Below are 21,808 nucleotides of genomic sequence, written 5' to 3' on the forward strand. Positions count from 1 at the left end.
AAAGCAGAAGAATCACCTACCTGACCCACGGAATTGTGAGAAATAACAAATGGTCACTGTTTTAAGCCACAAAGTATTGGGGTAGTTTGATACACAGAAAAAGTATACTGCTCCTCTTACTCAATTTTGACCACTTTGAAGGTCAGAATGATGGCTTATTCACTGAATTCTGGGTCTAGCACCATGCTGGATACATAGAGTCTGCCTGACTAATATTTTTTAAATGGAAACCCTGAAGCAGCAATTCAGACTTCACCATATCCCATGCCGTATCAGCTAACATGCTACCACTAGCCACAAACGTCCCCTGTGATAACACATATCATATTTTCTGTGACTCCTTTGTGTAAATGTCTTCCCCACTGGACTGAAAACTCTGTGAAAGCAGGGATCTCCTCTGTGTTTATTCACCACTGTGTCCATTTAGCATCTAGCACAGTAATGTAATAGGTCCTTGGCAAATATTTGCGGAATAAATAAACCGACACCATTGGCATTTGCAGTATCCAGTAATGTGGCCTGGTGGGAGAGGCAGGATTAATCACTTCTCTCCACCAGACCCAGCCTCTGAAGCCTGTGGTCCCCTCATGGTATTACCAACAGGCGTGCATCCCCCAAAGGGAAAATGTGGATGGGACAGAGAAGTGGGTGGTGGTAGCCTGAGGAGACATTCTTAGAAGTCAGACACAGGTGGTCATTTTCTCCTGAGTCTAGGTGGGTACTAACATGCACAGTGCACAGTCCTCTCCAATAAGCACTAATCTGGAAAGTTCCCTGGTCAAGGAAGGAGCAGTGGCTTAAGAGTCAAGAGACTGGAGACCCAGGCCCTGCTCTGCTGTGTGACCTATTTCAACTGACCTAACTTCTCTGGGGCACAGGAGGATGCCCTGCCAGCCTAATACACCATCTCAAGGGAACGTAGTGAATAGTATGAAATCGCTTTGTGAAAATAAAAGCCGAATTGATCACCTTCAACTCGTAAACAGGCTGTGTCATGTTTCAGAGTGTGTTTGGAAGCATTACATTTTCCCAAAGAAACCATATTGAAAATGATGGTTAAGTTCCCTGGCTCCCACTCAAAAGCCCATTTAAATACCACAATGTAACTGAAGTAACATATATATGCAAAGAAAAACGGCAAGAAAAATACTGCTGCAGTACTAGTAATTAAAACAAAAACAATACCAGGAGCGGTGTTTCTTATTCATCTCGAATGCTGGTGCTTGAACAAAAGTGGATTTAATTAAAAAGCAGGGGGAAGGGAGTATGGTTTTGTGGTTCTCCAGGGGCATCTTTCAGTCACAGATTCAGATGCTCCAATATTGAGTCAGTGACACTGTGCCCCCCCAATGCTGGGATGTCCCGTTCTCAGTGCTGCATCCTAGGTGTGTGCCTTTTTCTGTGAGCTGGTCTATATTCTGAGTCACAAGTGGATATGAGGAAAGGAAAAGGAGATCATCTGGTTGAGAGCTGCAAGAGAAGAAAGACGATGCAAGGAGGGGGTTGCTAAGCCTGAGAACAGCAAAGCGACGTTTCTGAGACTTGCTATGCAACATTCTAGGTAAGTCTGCCATGTTCCCTTGTTCTTTCTCTATGACAATCTGCAAAAGGCTTTTCCCATTTTGTAAAGGAAAGCACGGAGTCTGGACAGGAAGGCAATTTGGCCAAAATTTCCGTGATGGAGACAGAGTTGGGTCTCAGGGCTGCCTGACTCTAAAGCCCCTTTCCTTTCTTCTCTCTTCCTCGGTGGGTGAGGAGGACAGAAGGAAAGGGGAGCATTATTTCTAAGGAGATGCTGAGGAGGTCATTTGAGGCTCCCTGCAAGGCGTCAGGAGGCAACATCCTTCCAGGGGGTGCAGTTGTCAACCAGAGCAGGGCACTGAGGAGGCTTCAGGCTTGGGGTGGGAAAGAGAAATTCACAGAAAACTATCTGCAACAAATGAGGGCTTGTGAGTCAGGCTTGTGACACGAGCCAGAGCCAGAACAAATGCAAGACACCGCTAACCAGACAAATACAGCCCCTACCCTTAAGAAACTGTTGCCTAAAATCAATGATCCGCAGTGAGATTAAATCCCTAGAGAGACAGTCTCAGAGCAGAGCACAAAACCCCAAAGGAAAGAGGTTAATAAATAAATAAAGCAAAATTAATAACAGAAGTATATGTGCCGAGTGGAAAATGCACCTTGCCCAAAAGATGCTTTCTCCTCAGGTAAACAACCAGGAAGAGAGCTCAGGGAGGAAAAGAAACTTGCAAATTATCATTTTCTCTCATGTTGATCAAGCCACGGGTTCTCACTCATAAAATTAAAAGAAATAAAATTCAACTGTAACCAGCTCCCCAGGGCTCCTCAGAAGCGTTCACGTGGCAGGGAGGGGACCGGCGGGAGGAAGCACATTAGGCTCCTTCATCACGTTCACTTCTGTATGTTCACATCTGTATGTACCAGTGATGACCAAGTTATAGGATCAGCAAGAATCAGCATCCTCCAGATACAGGGCTCTGATGCCCTGGGGCTCAGGACCACCCACCTGGACGCCGGGCACCTCCTCCAAGCTGAGGGAAGCTCTCCCTTCCTTCCATGGCTGCATCCTTCCAGCTCAGCCTGGCAAGTACAGACATGCAGCCACTTGCTCTGTATGATGGCACAAAAGTGCCATTGGGCATGCAGATGTCCCCAGCAGGGTGCCTGCCCTCGAAGAACCTATGACCCAGTTGCACAGAAAAGGCTGGTATGGGGGGAACAACCCGGGAACAATTTTTAGACACATTCAGTGCACTCTCTCTGAGCCCTACAACCCACTTCATTCCCTCCCTCACTTCCTCCTGACTTCCTGGAATCCTCACTGAGAGGCCCGTATTTGCAAGGCATTGTGGCAACCTCAGAGCTTTGGGTTTCCCCGATGGAAAATTGATTGATGCACAAAGTGAACATGCCAGTGAAACCTAGCTCTTCATTTTGCAAGTTGACTCTGCAAATAAATCACTCATTTGCTTTAAAAAGTGATTGGAAAAATGCAAATATTACCTGTTATCATTGGTGGGTCAAAGGTGACATCAAAAGTGGAGCAGAGGGCTTCCCTGGTGGCGCAGTGGTTGAGAGTCCGTCTGCCAATGCAGGGGACACAGGTTCGTGCCCCAGTCCGGGAAGATCCCACATGCCGGGGAGCGGCTGGGCCCGTGAGCCATGGCTGCTGAGCCTGCGTGTCCGGAGCCTGTGCTCCGCAATGGGAGAGGCCACAACAGTGAGAGGCCCGCGTACCGCAAAACAAACAAACAAACAAAAAAGTGGAGCAGAAATTGGACGACTGGGCCATCCCTGATATTTGTGCTTAATACCAAGTGAAGTGTACTCTTTGAGGGAGAAATCTTTGGCTTAACAACCAGAAAATGACTCTGAGCCCCTAGCAGCTCAGTTTCATTCCTCTCTTAAACGGCATTGACTCTTCCAAGCCTAGAAAGAAGTGCAGTAACAGGGGCTTTTCTTTGTTCCCCCTCTTCCTCCTCATTCTTCCTTCATCCTTTCTCTGTCTCGGTCTCTCTTTCTTTCTCTCTCTGTCTCTCTCTCTCTGCCTATGTCTCCCTGCTTCTGTGTTTCTCTGTCTCTCTCTGTATCTCTCTCTGGGTGTCTCTCTCTGTCTCTCTGTGTTTCCTCTCTGTCTCCCTCTCTCTCTGTAAGTGTGTGATTAGCTGGGACATACAGACTGGAAAAAAGAGGAGGAAACCTAGAATTAGAAGAGCAAATAGTGGTTGATTATCAGGCCCACCAACTACCAGACACTGAAGGAAGGATTTTACAACCATGATCTCAGGTCTCATAACCACCCTGCTCCTCTGACATTCTCTCCAATATAGTAAAGAAGAAATGAAGCCTCTGAAATGCCAAGTGCCCCACCCTACATCCCACAGCTGGTAAGTGGCAGAAAACAGATCTGAATTAACTCACTTGCCTGAGAAGCCCAAGCTCTTTTTTTTTTTTTTAACATCTTTATTGGAGTATAATTGCTTTACAATGGTGTGTTAGTTTCTGCTTTATTGGGACAAAGTGAGAGAGTGGCTTGGTCATATAAACACTACCAAGCTCTTTTTAACATACTTTACCCATGGAACCCTCACTTTTTCAGAAGTCTGAACTCTCTGAGTAAGAATCTCTGGCTGTTGCACTCTAGTGTCTCTTCTCATCATTTCTGGGAACACTTGTTTTAGTCCCAAGCTCAGAATTTTTCACCAAAATAATATTCAGGAGTGTTAGCCGCTCCACACAGAAAGAAACCAAATTTAGGCTGCAGTGGTCCTGAGGGTGACTGGTAGAGAGGGGTGGCTCTCCTTCCTACCTGACAGCCTACCACCCCTGCCATGGTCTCTCTGTACATCAAAAGACACTTGGAAGCCCTTTGAGGCACCCCTTGGATATCCCCCTTTCTTAACCTGTGCCTTCACCCTTCTCCGGGACAGATGCCATGTGAGAATGCCTTCCCCCTGGGGGCTGCCCTGATTCCTAAGTACAAAGAACATTCAAAATGAAACGCCCTGGGAGGTCCTCTAGCTCAGGGGCTTCTACACATGGCCAAGCATGCCCATCACCTGGGGATCTCTTAAAATAGGTCATTTCCTGGGCTCCAACTCTCATAGTTCTTAGAGAGTAGGTTTAGAGCTCAGAAACTTTTATTTTTTGAAGCCTACTGAGTTCTGCTGATTGACCAAATTTGGACACTCTTATGAGCTGAACTGTGTCTCCCCCTAAATTCATATGTTGAAGTCTTAACCCCCAATATCTAAGGACTATATTTAGGGACAGTGTCTTTAAAAAGGTAATTGAGTTAAATTGAGGTCATTTGGTGGGCCCTAATCCAATATAACTGATGCTCTTATAAGAAGAAGAGATTAGGACACAAACACACAAAGTGGGACCGTGTGAAGACAGAGGAAGAAGAAATAGCCATCCACAAGTCAACAGGAGAGGTCTCAGAAGAAACCAACCTACTGAGCCTTGATCTTAGACTTCCAGCCTCCAGAACTGTGAGGAAATAAATTTCTGTTGTTTAAGCCCCCAGTCTGTGGTACTTTGTCATGGTAGCCCTAATGAACTAATACAAGCATTTTAAAGTTAGTTCAGCCTTCTGGTAAAGATGCAGAAACTGAGGTCTAGGAAGGTCAATTGACTTACCCAAGGTCACTGAACACATCAACAGTGAGCTGAGGCTCAAACCTATGTGTACTGACGTACACCCCAGAGCTAATTCTGTGACCCTATATTGTCTTTAGGGACCAGAGAGCCAGACCAACCTCAACCCTCCATGAAGACTTCCTTTCTTTAGGACTGGTGGAGTCATACTGATACCTCAGTCCTCTGAGAATCTATAGTACTAATTATCTGAAGCCTCTGTTCAGCACTGGACAGTGCAGGCTTTGTATGACAGTCATCTGGCCTTCCCTACTGACTCCTGTCCCTATGTTATTTAGAGGAGTGCTTGTGTAGGTAACCTGGAAATGTGGCAGTGGGTGGGGGGCACATAGAAGAGGAGACAGAGGATCACAAGGCTCACAAGACTTCTAAAAGGAAGAGCTAGAGCCCCTGAATCACTTACGTCGGTTCTGCCTAGGTGTTCACCATAGACCTGGGTCTAAGTATTCAAAAGGGGCCACTCTCCATATACATCCTTTGAAAATGCAATTCCTCAGTCAAAGGACACAGTCTCAATTCTGTCACTAATTTTCTCTGTGATCTTGAATTCATCACTTAGATTATTCATGCATTCATTTTTTCATATGGAGAATGGGGGAAAAAGAAATACCTACCTTACAGACATACAGTGAATATCAAATAAGATAATGTACAGGAAAGCACTTGGAAAAGTATAAAAATGTTATTCAAATATGAAATGTGACAAATCCTTCATCCTCAAGAATATATGTGGGTCAGAATGAATCTCTGTCTGGAGGAGGCAGCAGCAATCATAATAGAAATGTGAGGCCTGATTGATGGGCAGCCTACATGAGTGGCTTTCAAATTTGGGGAGAGAACTGTGGTGCGTAATGAAAAAAAAATTGAGACTAGAAATCGCAGCCCCACCAGGAACAATGTGTGTCATCTCATATGGGCTCCTAATTCCCCTGAGGTTATGTCTCTCATGTTCTAGGGCCCCTAATTCCTCTGAGGCTATGTCTCCCATGTTCTAACAGGAGGTTGCCTTCCAAACAAGGTTATTGTAAAAATCAAATATGATTTTATATATATATATATAAGATTTTATATATATAAGATATATATATATATATATATATATATATATATATATATATATATGGATTTTAAAGAATACTATGTTAAGTAGACTGAGTGGAACAGGAACCAGGGGGTGTTAGGGGAGAAATTGAAGATCAAGAAGGTTCTTGTTGGAGGCACTACAAGTTTAGCCACAAGGTACTCTGATCAGATAGTCAGTTAGAGAGTATTAGAAAGGGCTTGGAAGTAGGGAATTACCTAGATAAGCAGAAGTAGACCAACCAAGAGAGTAAATGTAAATTTAGCAAGACATCAACAGGGAAAGACAGTGTGACTTTCAGAATTACAATATCCGGGGGTTGACTGGAGCAAAGCTAAGCCATTTTTCAGGTATAATACCTGAATAAAACATTCAGGTCAATATTTCCTCATAAACAGGGCAGCAGTGAAAAACAGATACAATTCACACTGTGGATAGGAGTTAAAAAACTTGGAGTGAGACAGAATCTAAAAGCTTGATTAATTATTTTACCTTCGTCAAACTGAATTGAGCAATGAGACTGTATTTGTAATTTGGTCACCTATCCATATAGTTCATCCCTTGATTGCTCTAAATATTCTTGTCACATGGTTTTTATTCCCAACTACTTGTATATATAACACCTTGAAATTATTAAGGGGGAGAAAGTAGTAAGAACTGTCCTGTGTGCTTTGCATTCACTAGACATCTATGAAATGTTCAATTCTCAGAATACCTTAGAAAATTATAAAACTGGAAACCTGTGAGTCTTATAATTAAGGAAACTGAAGCTCAAAGGTTAATATCTCCATAAAAGATGATGATTAAACCCAGAATTAGGCCCAACTTAGAATAACAAAGACTTGAAAAATGGTGAAGTCTCATGATAGAGGTTTATTTCTCTCTTAAGTAAAAGAAATCCAGAGATCCACAGTCATCAAGGACCAGGCTCTTACTAGCTCTCTGCTCCACTATCTCTAAGGTGTGGTCCTCATCTTTATGGTCCTAAAAGATTGCTAGAGCTCCAGCCATCACCTCCATGATCCAAGGAGCAAAATAGAGAGAAAGAAGAAAGACACTCTCCCCTCTTTTCTAAGTGACTTCTCAAAAACCCCACACTAGATGTCCCCTTGCATCTCATTCGCTAGAACTTAGCCTCACCTAGTCACAAAGGAATTCTGGGAAATGTAGTCTTTTATCTGGGAAGCAATGTGTCCAATTAAATTTGGTTCTGCTACTATATAAAGGGAAGTATGAATATCAGGAGGCAACTAGAAGTCTCTGCCGTACTACAATTTACTAATTCCAAAGCTTGTGCTCTTTGGTAGTAACAGAAACCCCTAAAATGCATCTGTTTGAGGATTTCCCAGACCCATTTGAACACATGCAGTGTCAGCTCAATCTAGTCCTGCTGCTAGATGGGAAAATAAAAACAACATATTTTGATTGCTGTTATTATTGTTATTATTTAGGAGACAATTGGCCTCAATGGAACATAGGGTGCAGTGAACATTGACGAGAAACCCAGGAAGTCATCTTCTGCCTGCTCAACCAAGATACAGCTTTTACGTATGGTCATGAAAATTATGGTCAGAAATGCTTCCAATATAAATGTAATTTGGAGGGAGAAATACCAAGACTGGAAAGAGAATGGCTAAAATCTAAGTTAAATTTTGTTCTCTCTGTTGGCTTTCAAGTTTGCTAAGCTGAACATTTCAAAAAGGAAACAGAACAGACAAATTTTATCATTTTGAGAAAACAGGTCTAGATGCATTTTGCACCTATAAATGATCATGAAGAAATACCACGATTGCAACAAAGTACCTTACAATCACATATGGGGCCAGCATTCTGGAAACCAGACTGAAAAAAACAACACCTATTGTGTTCACTCACTACATCATTTTCAGAGCTGTAGCATCCAGTTAGGCCTGGGACAGTGGTGGTATGTCCAGCCCAGACCCCACAGCATCCCTCAGCATGGCTCTAGAAGTTTGTCCTGGCCCCGTTATGCTTCATTCCAAAGCAAGTCTAAATGAGCTCTTTCTGGACATTAGACAAGTACCCTGAAAACTAGGAAAGGTTTCAACCATCCCAAACAGAGTCATCTCACCCTGGACATGTTCCTTCCCCTGTTTGGACCTAAATGCCCTCACGTATAAAATGAGCAAGTAGACCAGTTAATCAGAGGTCCTATCAGCACCAAATTTCATGAGCACTGAAATAGGTCACAGTGTAAGTCTTGGTGAGAGAAACCAAGAAGTGACTCAACCATTCTAGTTCTTTTTAAAACTCGCACGCTCTGTAGGTGAATCTGTTTGAGAACTGTCCTCCAGCACCCCATTCAATCCTACAAGAAAAACCAGGCATTCTCTATTGTTTGAGTCCTCTGCCTTGGAACCCTGGGTAAGGAGCCTTTTGCTGTCTCCAGAGATGCCCGGAGGATAAAGACAGCACAGTGTTCTGAGCTTGCTAAAAGCCTGGACCCTTGACTCAGCCATAAGTTTAAGTCCCAGATCAGCAGCTTCCTGTCTGTGGTCCCTCAGCAACTTTCTTAAAGTTTCTCTTAATTTCCTGATCTCTAAAATGGAGATCATAATGACACCTGTTGCTGTTAGAGTGAATGACATGATGCCCTTAGGACTCCTAGCACAGGGTCTGGCACATACTAAGCATTCATCCAATATTAACTACTATTTGTAGCCTTACTTACAACACTTAGAGACAGAAAAATATTCTGCTCCCTGGGAATCTGGAGTTTGTGAGTTGCTTTGAGCCTTCTGTGCCTTAAACCTCAGAACAATCTAGATGAGTTAAAACGTCTTGCCCCCAGTCTGGCAGGAAATAGTCCACAGTTCCACCAAATAATTCAAAACCCACATCAGAAGGGGTGTGTGTGTGTGTGTGTGTGTGTGTGTGTGTGTGTGTGTGTGTGATGCAATGAAAGAGGTGAAGGAAAGGAATTGTGTTCTCTAAAAATATAGGGTGAATTCCCTGGCGGTCCAGTGGTTAAGACTTAGGCTTTCACTGCTGTGGACCCCGGTTCAATCCCTGGTCAGGGAACTAAGATCCCACAAGCTGTGTGGTGCAGCCAAAAACAAACAAAAATATGGGGGGTGGGGACACTAGCAGCCACTTCCGGGAAGAATCAGCTACCTATAGACATTACCTGAAGCTATAACATAAAGCTCATCTTAATCAATGGTAGCGACATTGCTGAAAATCTGGTGATTTTCATCTGGAGCTGACAACATGGTAATTTATATTCTGCACAGCATAACCAAAGAGCTTGTTATGCAAACACAGGCCACTGATTTGACAAATCTCCTGGAAACAGAATTAATGTCTGTATTCTGTGCAAAGATGTAATTTATTTTAATATTTTAAAGAGATAATATATATCTCTGTATATTCAGGGAGTGAGATAGATGCATACATCGAGATATATATATTTAAATAGAGTCGAGCTTGGGAGCTGGGGCTTGTGTGTTCTGCACTAAGAGGTCCAAGAACTATAATGAAAATGGCATTGCTGATTACTACCAGCATCTTTCATTTGGTGTGTTTCTCTTTCTATCCCTGGTGATAACATAAATATTATTCTTTTGTGAAAATGCTTTATTTATGGTGCCAGAGCAAGGAACGCATTTCATGGTAATTGAGGTTTTTTGATGGAGAGCAAGCTGAGTTCTGCCCAACTGCAGAAAAAGTTTTAATTGGGTGGAAGGCTCCAATGGGTATTTCCTAGTCATCTTATTTTCTTTTTTAAAAGGCAAGGTTTTGTTAAAGGAAAACTTAGCCCTGGCTGGTTATAAAGGCTTGATTCTGAAGGTTGGGGCTCAGTAGAATCCTGACCTCCCCCCACCCTCTGCAAAATATGAGACCAACAGAGCTGGGGGAGCAATTCCAAAGAGATACATTTTAATGGTTTCTCTCAACAAAAGGTGTATAGCCCCTCTTTTGGGGGGCGGATCACGTAGGTCCTGGGCTTCACCAAAGTTTGACAAGGTATTTGCCTTCAGAAAGAGCCTTTAATCCTTGTTTTTTTTCCCAATGGGATATAGAGAAAAGAAGTGGCTTCTCACCGAATCCTTACAGCCCTTCATCCCCTCTTGTCACTCACCTCCCATTTCCATTTCAAAACTATGATTTGAGGAATTAAAACCATTCTACCCTGATTCCCCCAATCCCCTTGAGGCTGGGCACTTCTTCCTCCCTTGTCTGACTCCCTTGTGGAGAAAGCTAATCAAACCTGCCACATCTGTTGCTGCTGTATAGCTAAGGGACCTAAACTAGAAATCGATGTTCTATGGCCCGGGGGATCCATTTTGCTGTTTTCTCTGTTAATGCCATGTCAGGAGATGTCACCAGGAAGCCCGGCTGCTGAAGAGAACATCAGTTTCCATTTGGAAAGACCCACGACGGCCTTCAGGCAGGTGAGGCTGGGGAAGTGTGTCCCACCAGGAGGGCACTGTTGGGAGTAGACAATGGGCCTGCTAAGCTCTGTCACTTCTGCTGACAGAAGAAAACAGGCTCAAAGGCAGGGAGACAGGGGGCTGCCCTCTTCCATGGTGGGAGTGGGCAGTGGGCTTCCCCAGTAGGGGCCCCGTCTGTGCCAGGGGATAGCCAACACAGTATGCCAGCTCCATTTCCATCATGGCCCCGCATTCACCCCACCCTCACTCTGTCCAGGTGTGATTTGAGAAGCAGGTAAATGTTAGAAGAAAAAAAAAAAACACAGGCTTTTACTGAGTGTGGTTGACCAGATGGCCTCAGAAAGCAGCCTTGGGACAACCATGGTCTGTCCAGTTTCCCCACCTCATGTTCTGTAGACTGACCCAGGTTCATTGCACACTCCCTGACCACCCAGATCTCCCAGTGTTCTCCAAGGTTTTCTTCCCCCTGCCTGTCCCTCATTTTTCACTGCCAGCTGGGTCCTGGCCCTCAGTGGAGCTCTGGTCACTTGCTAACCACTCTGATGGTCATGATGTAGAATTCAGACTTAGACTTAACTGGCAGTTATGCAGCAGCTGCTGGGATCCAACATTGCTCCATGTGCCATGTACCAATTAATCAGAGCTTCAGGTCTGGTTCTGCTGCTCATTATGACCTTAAGTAGATCAGATATTGGATCAGGGCATATACAAGGAGATATTATGTACTCCTTCATCTCTGCCCCTTCAACACTCACTATTTCTATAAGGCTGCAGTGCCTCCTACCCTTCTATTTCTCTCCATCCCATTTATGAAATTTCTGAGCATGCATATTGGTCAATCTAGAGTTGTATACCCAATGCCTAGCATATAGTTGATACTCAGTAAGCACTGGTTGAACACATGAATGAATTCAAGAGAGAAAGGAGATAAAGGTAGACACACCACCTGGCTTTTCAGCTACCTCTCCTATACTTGCTAGAGTAAGGAGGAGGTTGATGCAGAAATTGCTGAAAACTTGGATTTTGAGCTAAGTGTCCATGTTTCCAATTTAGAGTTCATAGAAGAGATTTGAGAGCTTAGCAGAACATAGTAAGTATTCCCTATACTATAGCACACTAGAAAAGGTATTTTAGTCAAAGTCTAGACCCTGATTCTAAAACAACTCAAACCAAATCACTTAAAATCACACAGAAGTTTTCACTACCTGAAGCACATTTCTGCTAAGGCATGTCTGTGCAAAAATAATGTGAAGTTTCCTCTTCGGTGGTCATTCTTTACACATCACAGAGAATAAATCTAATTTACATGTTTTGTTTTTGTTGCTCAAAATATTCAGGCAGTATTGATGGGACTGGGGTGATGCAGGAGGGCAGAGCCATAGCCTGTGATCATTTCATGGGTCTTTCCCAATGAGACTGGAAGGTAGCTCATCCCCCTCCCTTCAGAGAGAAAGTGCAAGAAAAGCCCTGCAGAGATCAACTCTGTACTGACTTGAGGGGTAGGATTACTTGGCTCCTGGCTCTCCAGGGTGTCACTCTGGTTCAGCAGCATTCACAGTTTCCAGGAAAGCAGTCTGGGAGGGCCCTGCATTTCCACACAGACACACAGCTACCCAAGAAGTGGACGTTTTGCTCTCTACCTCAAGCGGTCCCAGAAAATCAGGAATTTCTCCAAGGCCATTCCATATAAACCTCACATGCAAGAAGTTTGACTCTAGAGACAGTTACCCAGAATAGAAGCAGAGCTCCAAACTGGGCCAGCAAGGTGCATTACCCAGGGGGAGGGCAAAGGATGTGGGTAAGAGCCGGAACTAAATACATCTTAGCTAGAGGGAAGAGCAGAGGAGATTTTTCTCAAAACAACAAGGAAAAAATCCCTTCAGGTTGAAAAGATGGAGATGAAGTTTGCCATGCAAGAGGGCTTTCTAATAGACAGTTTTTATCTTGACAGTGGTGTTCTCTTAACATATATTTACTTTCCAATCACCCAGAACTGTGTAATTAACCTGTCACTAGACAGCGCTTGCCACAATAATGAATGGATAAGGATCTGGGTACTAATAATCAGCCCAGTGGAGGGAGGGTGATCCTTATTCTTATGACTCAGTTGACGTGTTTCTCTAGCATAACTTTATCTTCCTCACACTTTTATTTCCTCAAAGGAAACTTCTTTTTAATACGAAGATGTCCTAGGACCCAGCTCATACAGAAGAGAGTTAGATGCTTTGAGCGTGGCAAGCCTCAAGATGAGGGGGTGATGGCATCATAGTTTTAGATGAGCAGGGTTCTCACCCCAGGACTTTGGCCTATGGTAGAATAACAGAGGAAAGGATGGATTTACCAGAAGAGGGCCTGGTGGGAGCTAGAATTGGGGTGTGATTCTCTTAGGGGTGCAGGAGTGCTGAGCAAAGAAAACAGTCCAGTCACAGAGCATGGCCATGGAGCAGGTAAATATTAACCATGTCTTTGATTTTCTGTATTCTGATGTTTTGACTTCTGGGACCTTGCTGACCCTGCAGGGGCAGCCTCTCCCAGGCTTAGCTAATTCCTAGAGATAGTAAATAACCAGCCAGGGTGCATACCTTTCAAATGCACACCAACTGAGCCAGTCCCATCCTCTCAACCACTCAGCACTGCATTCACTTATCCCGATAACCTGAGACAAGGCACCAGACAGGAAGAGACAGCCTCTGTACCCCAGAGCCTGCTAAACTGACCCTAGCTAGCCAATCTTAAAGTTGCTTATGCTGCCTCACCCAAGTCTTCTTGCAGAAATTGCAATAAAGGCTCTCGCCCACAATTTCCCCCTTGCTCCCTCTGCCTCCTGACCAACCCTCTTTCCCCTCCCTCCACCCCAAGCTGACAGTGACATCGTGTGGCCCTTTCTCTTGGGACCTGTGAGCATGACAAACTATCTTTTTAGTGGTAAATTTCTATTGATCCGTTGGCCTCACCATACCTGAATAATAAAACCTCTGTTTTAAAACAAGGCTTCAGGGGAAGCTGTGACATGGTGGGCACGAAGGCGTTCTGGGCACTCACCAGTCAGTGCTGATGCCAGGAAACCCATTCCCCATAGACTGATGGGCTGAGGCCGTGGACATACTTCCTTTCTGGTCCAGATTGGCTCAGAGACCAAGTGGGGCTGAGCCTAGAAACAGGGAGCACTAGAGACCACCACTGGTGACAGGAGGTCGGGGAGGGGCTGCAGACAAGCCTAACCTGGTCAACGTGAATCAAATACTTTAAAGGTCACTGTCCTGGGTTAAGAGACAGAAGCCCTTGGTTCCAGTTCTGGTACCGCCATTAACTGCTCATTCTGATTTGGGGAGAGGATTTAACTCCTCTGAACATCAGTTTCCTCATCTGTCAAGTGGGGATAGTTGTGCTGATAGGTGTGCTCTGCTCACTGGAAAGGTGAAGTTAGACAAAGGAAAGCACTGTATAAAGAAAGCCACCATCATCCTCAACATGTCATAACTGTAGCTTTGATATTATTATTCCTCCTTGTTTTTATTTTCTCAGTATATCCACCAGGGGAGGAACTACACGCTGTATTTATCTGCATGTTACTCAGAACTTCACATGGGGTAGATGCTGGAGAAGGTCAACTGATTCAACAAATAATTACTAAATTTGACCCAGAAAATTGCCTTTTTAAATTTTTTGGACTTTTCAGAAATAAGAAGGGAAAAGAGAGGGGTGTGTGTGGAGGACTGTGGAGGTAGGTGACACCTGGGGACACCATGATAAGTTTCTGCTTCCAGGCACCAGTATGTCCACTCTGTAGGGCTTGATGGCCAAGGCTTCTTGACCCAGACAGAGAGGAAGATCTCTCCAAGCAGACATCCTGACAGGCCTTCATCTTGCCTTTCAGGAATAAATTTGATAAAAGCATGGGTCAGAGCTAGGAGGGGTCCAAGGATGGAGCCGGTGCCGTGGTCATCCAAGCAGCAAATCCAGACCCATCTCTGAACCTCTCTGAGGGACCTGGGCCCCATTATCTCCAGCCGCCCCTCTCCACACTGCAGGTAGACTTCGAGGCTTCCGACGTGAAGATGCAGTCCAGACCACGTGATTTGATTTCTGGTCAATGTCAGTGCAGAGCCACTGAGAGCCCACTGACAGCCCACACCCAGATTCATGATTGCAGGCTGGAGTGGTCCATTCATTCATCTGGAGGTACCCCCGCCCCCAGGCCATCCTGTCTGCACTGTCCTGTAAACACGGCCAGAGTCGTGACAGGGACTAAACTCTGGAAGAGAAAAACTTTCCCTTTCTCTTCTCTTTCCCCTTTGTTCTCGCATTTATTTCCTTCCCTCCGGAGTCAGACAGATGTGGCTTTGAATCGGGTGCCTGTCATTTCCCAGGTGGACCCATCACGTAACCTCTCTGAAGGTCACCTGCGTTGATGGGTTAGTTAGTGATAACACTCATGTTATCTCGTGCATGTGGCAAGAGAGAATGAGATGTGTGTGAAGGGCACAGTGCTTAACACCTCGTGGATGGTCTATAAACCCACTTTCCTCCTTTCCCTCAGCCTCAGCCTTTGGTCTTCCTCCCTCTCCCACATTTCTTTAAAAGAACCAGAGCTCTTCTTTGAACAGCAGATCTGCCTGTTTCCAGTCTCAGATGCTCTGTGTACTGCAACAGTGCCCGATGCTGCAGGTGCCTTGCTAATGCCCCAAGGAGAGGCCAAGACTAGAGACAGGCTCTAGCCTCTTTGTTTATGTTTTTGAAAAATCTCTCCCCCTGAGGGCACAGCCTGAGGATTGGGAGATGCATTAGGGAGGTGAAAGGGAAGTGATGCCAAGGTTCCTCTAGAGATCAGCCCATAAAAATAAGGGTTCATGAAGAAACTTGCTGCCACTAGGGACTCCATGCCACTGCCATCAACATCTGCTGGCACGGTTCCTGAGAGTCCCATAGCTGCCCTGGCTCCTGGGCCCTAAGACAACCAGGAAGGAGGTGTCACGGCTACCCTGACTGGTGGGAGGCCTGCCCTCCCCACAGCTGTGGGTCAGCCCAGCCTCTGGGGCCCTATGCCCCTCCCTCCTTCTCTCCTGACAGGCGTGCATTTCACTCACCTTCCCTCCTAAGCGGTCAGACCCAAGCCCACGGCCACATCCCCATCACCTCGCCAGCTCCCTCTGCAGGCTGGCTTCCCAAGCCAGCCCCACTTTTCCTCTTAGGGCTTTCCTGTCTTTCTTGCCTTCTGTTTCCTGCCGTCAAGCTCCTTCTCTACTAAATCCAAATCCCTCTCAGCTAGGTGTCACATCTGAAAGAGGCCTGATAAATTAAGCCCCACTGAAATGTCCTGGCTAAAACTGACAGTGGCTTAATGTGCTTTTAGCTTAATGCGTTTGAGACCCTCTCCAGGGTGTTAGCCTTTTATCAGGGGATTCCTTCAGACACAGTGGAATGTTCCTCGAAGATGGAGATGATGCAGCCTTGTATGCAGTGGGGACAGCAAAGGAAACGCCTGAGGGAAGGAGGGCTTTTGTGGATCCTACCACCCAGCTGGCTACCTACCCATTTCTGAGCACTCCTCAAACATGTAGGAAGAAATTACTCTCCACTGGGCACTCTGCTAAGCACTGGAAGATTGGAAAGACGGGTAAAACTGGGAAAGATTAGTATCTTTTTATTTAATCTTCAACATTTATTCAGGTTTATGTGGTAGACCAGAGATTGACAGTAGGTAAGGCTGTATATGAGAGATGGAAGCAAGTCAAGCTCCATGACCCTCTCCTGATGTATTGCAAAGCCACACCCTAGTGCAGAGAACCACATATTAAATACCTCCCCATCACTCCCGTGCCCCACACCTTAGCCAGCTGCAATCAGCATGGACTCTGGGCAGCCTGCCCTTGCTAAGTGCCCAGCACTAGTCAGGCACAATCTCATGAGTCACAGTGGGGCAGAAGCAGACACGGAATTCATCTTCGGGTCATAGAAGGAAGGCAGGGGCAGGGAAGGTAAGCATTCATGCTGCTGCATCACATTTGCAGACTGTTTATAGGGAGGAAAGGAGAAGCTAGTGCGCAGTGAGCAGCTGGCAGGGATGGCAATAGGGCATGCATTCTGCATCGTACTCATCACCAAAGAGCTCTCGCAGGGCATTGCCCTCCGGCTTCTATCATTCCAGCATTGTCTCCTCTGACTCAGAACGGCAACACTCAATTCTACTGGGTTGGCAAAAAAGTTCGTTCAGGTTTTTCCGTGAAATCGTACGAACTTTTTGGCCAACCCAATATAACCAGTTTACAGGGGTTCCAAGCACCTCCTCTTTTCCAAGGCGTTAGGAAGTCTATTATCTCTCTATTACATGATAGAGTATCGGCTGGTCAGATTATATGATAATGTGTCCTACTTGCTGGTTCAGAAAATATGCTTAATGAACCTCTCTAACCATATGGTGGGTTTGTCCTTTGGGCAGGATACAGGATTACTAAGGAATAACCTAGAGGTATTTCTCCAGGCATTTTCCACTAACTTTTCCTCTCCAACCACACTTCTCAGAGGACACAAACCCCAGGACCTGAATATGCGCTCACTGGTGGGGATGAAGTCAGCTAGTTCAAGGACCTGTCTCTTTGTGGTGCTGAATAGATTCTCCCCTCCTCTACTGGGCATCACTCACCCCCTGAACTCCTCCAATGACTCCTGCTAAGGAAGTTCTTCACACGTCCTGCCCCTCTGTTTGCAGACTCCTAGCTTCTTGTCCAAGCTCATTAGATTCAACCCAAGTCTACATTCTCTGCTGTACCCTCCCTCCCTGATTCCCTGGCAGGAGGATCGAGGTGACCTTTAAATGTCGCTTATAAATGCCAGCTGATGCTAACTGGCTCCAAACATCTGCACAGACGTGGTTTTCCCGAAGGCCAGCCGGATGGCAGTGTTCAAGCCCAGGCGAGGGGAAGTTGGCTGCTGGGGACGGGTCTGTGCCTGGAGCAGGCACATGGCCTGCACTCAGCCAGAAACCCCGGGTTCCCTTGGCCAGACCCTCACTGAACCGGGAAGGTGATGTCTGTATTATTAAATGTTAGAGTTGAAAGGGTCCTTAGAAACTGCCAACCTTCACGGTTCCTGGGACAAATTCGAGGTCTCAAGAAAGAGGTCAAATATATGATTTTGAGAGCCTAACATCTGCCAGGAAGTCTGCTAAGCACTTATCTCACCTTATACTTTCTTTTCACTGAATTAATGAATGGATGGGTTGTTTCAGTTAATTCTCACAAGGGTTCTGTAAGACAGGAACCATCCTCACATTAAGATAAAGGAACACACAATCTGTGAAGTTGAATGAGTCGTCAGGGGTCACGACGCTAATAAGAAGTGAAGCCAGGGGCTTCCCTGGTGGCGCAGTGGTTGAGAGTCCACCTGCCGATGCAGGGGACACGGGTTCGTGCCCCGGTCCGGGAAGATCCCACGTGCCGCGGAGGGGCTGGGCCCGTGAGCCGTGGCCGCTGAGCCTGTGTGTCCGGAGCCTGTGCTCCACAGCAGGAGAGGCCAAAACAGTAAGAGGCCCGCGCACCACAAAAAAAAAAAAAAAAAAAAAAAAAAAAAGAAGTGAAGCCAGAATTCAAATCTAGGTTTGCCTGACTCTAGAGCAATTTCCAGTGCGCCCCCCCACCACTGCTCCCCATCCCTCACTGCTTCTCTCTTCCATCATCAGGAACGGGTCTGGAGCTTTTGATTGCTCCATGCCCCCTGATGATTTTCCTGAGTCACTGGTTTCATTCACAGTTATTTATTTATCAATTAGCATTCTCCTGTTCTATTGCCTGAAGCTTTCATTTCCCATCACCCAGCTTCCCTGTGTTTGTCAGAATGAATTGCCTGCAGGAAGAGTGGGAGGGATGAGCGAGGGGGAGACCCTCTCTCAAGGGACATCCCACTACTAGGCTACAGTCACTGAACACTGTGGGGATGGTGCACTTTTCCCCTTGCTCTCTTATAAAGGGGAATCCCAAGACACAGCCTGAGGCCCTGAAGAAGACCCTGCAGGAATCATAAAGGGGAAAATGCTGAGGGGTTTGGGGAAGGCACTGGGCCTGAGAAGTGAGACCCTTGGGCCAGATTCCAGTGTGACTCCAGCTAAAAACAATTCAGTTTCTTGTTAACTCAGTGAGTAACACAATGGGCTCCCACATGGGCCATCCTGCAGAAGCATAGCCTCAGTTTTCCACCAGACATCTCATAAATGCATATAAGAGAGTTCCTGAAAAGTAGCCCCTGGCTGACCACACAGTCATGGCCACCTTGCCTCTGAATCACGGCAGAGTCATTATATAAAGAGTCCCAGCACCTAGTCCCACTTTCCTAGCTGGAAGAGTCACATGAACAGGCCCTTAAGAGAAAGAAGTGATTCTTAAGGTACAAAAAAGAAATTGGACTGTATAAGGCATATCTTACTTCGGCAAAATTTGTCACATTAGACTACTTTTAAGTGTCATGAAGCTATTAAGGTTCCCAGTATCCTTAGGTCCCTAACTTACAAGTAATCAATAAAATAAGAGTCAGACTGGACTCAGTGAATTATCACACTGACCAGGTTTTTTTTTTCCAGTGACTTGTTTATTCATTCATTTATTTATTTGTTCTTCCCTGCATTCAGTAAGTCATTCATTCATGAATCAATACCCACTGAGCTCTCAATGTGTATGCGGTCCTTTGGGAGAATAAAAAGATAGAGAAGATGCTGTTGCTGCCATCATGAAATTTACAGTCTCTCTGCCAAGGACACTAATGCAAGGGTCAGAGCCCTCCAGTTCCAGCCCATCTGCATTCTGGCCTCAGAGGCACCTATCTCAATCGGATATGGGTTCACCACTGTCTTGCCTTCACTCTCGGCCTTTGCCCACCAACCTTCATTTTTCCTTTAGTAATATCAAGATGCTTTATTAAAAATATTCTTCAGGGACTTCCCTGGTGGTGCAGAGGTTAAGAATCCGCCTGCCAATGCAGGGAACACAGGTTCGAGCCCCAGTCTGGGGAGATTCCACATGCTGCAGAGTAACAAAGCCCGTGCGCCACAACTACTGAGCCCACGCTCTAGAGCCTGCAAATCACAACTACTGAGCCCACGTGCCACAACTACTGAAGCCCATGTGCCTAGATCCCATGCTCTGCAACAAGAGAAGCCACTGCAATGAGAAGCCCGTGCACTGCAATGAAGAGTAGCCCCTGCTCGCCACAACTAGAGAAAGCCTGCATGCAGCAACTGACCCAATGCAGCCAAAAATAAATAAATAAATTTATAAAAAAATAAAATAAAATGGTAATTTAAAAAAAATAATTAAATTAAATTAAAATATTCTCCAAACCCATGCATACTTACACCCTCCCTACTATCAGAGGATCTCCTGAATCAGAGAAAATAATAAAAGTAATGAGAAAGAGCACTTTTGGTGCAAACATTTTAGACATTTGAATTGAATATTTGAGTAAGTAAGTGAGAGGACTTGTCTCCCTACTTAAGAACCTACAGGATGAGCTTCAGAAGACTGTCCTCATTAGAGAATGTCTCTTAGGATGCTGGTGCCCCAGTAAAGGAGCCACTGGTGAAACAAACAAAATGGACAGACAAGGAAAGTGGCATCATCTCCCAGGAAGTCTTAAACATGCTTATGATTTTCTGATTCCATAAAAAGAGAAGATTGAGACTCGTACTTATTTTATTTGAAGTAGTTGGCATAGCCCCAATAATAATTGCAGGTACTACTCATATTGGCTGAGTGGGTGACATTCTGTGTTTATTTTCCATTCCAGCAGAGAAAGGCATGTTGAGAAGCTATAACAGATCTGTTGTAATTGCCCCAGGATGTGTCTCTATTTCCAAGACAGCATGCATGCATGGAGCAATGGAGAAAGAAAGGAAAAATTGACTCTGGAAAAAAAAAAAAAAGGCCAAAAGATGTTCAGCTAATGTAATAGTCTTTCCAAGAAAGCAAGAGCAAGTTGGGGCAAGTTGGAAGACTCAATGCTGCAGCCCATAATGCTTGAAGTAAGGTAAATGGTGAGGGACCAAGAGTCTAAATTGTAGATAAACAAGGTTTTTAGAGGTAGGAGGATTTTTTTTTTTTTAGAAATCTAATCCTAGAGCTAGAGAAAGTAGAAGTTTAGTTTAGGAAAATTCTGTGGCAAGAATCCAAGAAGGACACTAACATTGGAGATCTAAAACCCAGCTGAGGACTGTGGACTCAATTAGAAAAGACTTTTCTCCCTCTGTTATTAAGGGAGATGAGTGTAATCACTCTAGCCACTTTAACTTGAAAGTAAAAAGGACAAAATGTACTATTTGGGGGGAGGGGGTCGATTCTGCCCAGCAACGATTCCTCCTCCATTGATCATTTTATTCTGATTTTTTTCTAGGACATCCCTTTTCCATTCTCAGTCCATCCCCAGCACCAGATGTGAAGCACATGACCATGGCCTGACCAATCAGCTCATTACAGACTGGTACAGAATGGACACATGACTTCACCAAGCCAATCAGAGGAATTCTCAGGGCTTCCACAGAAGGGCTCCCACAGGAACCACCAGGAGAAGCCTTTCTTCATTCTCAAAAATTTGAAGTTGATGGGAGCCACTGCAGTCATCTTTCAACCACAGGGGGAGAGCTTGCCTGAGAATAGAGGCAGTGCCAAACAGAGCCAAGAGATGGAGAGAAATTGAATCATGGTGACATCGATCTCTTGCATCAAGACATATCTGATGCCAGACTTAGAACCGCGATTCTTGGTTATGATGAAGCCAGTTTGAGTTGGATTTCCACCACTTTAAACTAAATGATAATTGAACTATTGCAGAAGGTAACTAAAATTGAGACCCTTGCCAAGAATATGGAACTATTTATCTGAAACTTACCTACTGGCATTTATCACACTCCAAGAATCTCTTATACTTTAATAAAATGTCATGTGCCTTCCTGCTGTGCATGGACTGGAGAGGGCAAGGTAAGGGCATGGAGAATTGTGACACAGGTCTAGCACCTTGTCACTTTGAACCTCACAGGCTCAGCGTGGCATCAGTGAATGTTTCCCAAGTAAAAAAGACCCTTCAGCATAATGGTGACCACAGGCCACCTTTCCAACTGGCCCTGCTGGCAACGGGCAGCATATTA

This window comes from Grampus griseus (assembly GCF_964374135.1).
Source record: "Grampus griseus genome assembly, chromosome: 6".
NCBI classification, from domain to species: domain Eukaryota; kingdom Metazoa; phylum Chordata; class Mammalia; order Artiodactyla; family Delphinidae; genus Grampus; species Grampus griseus.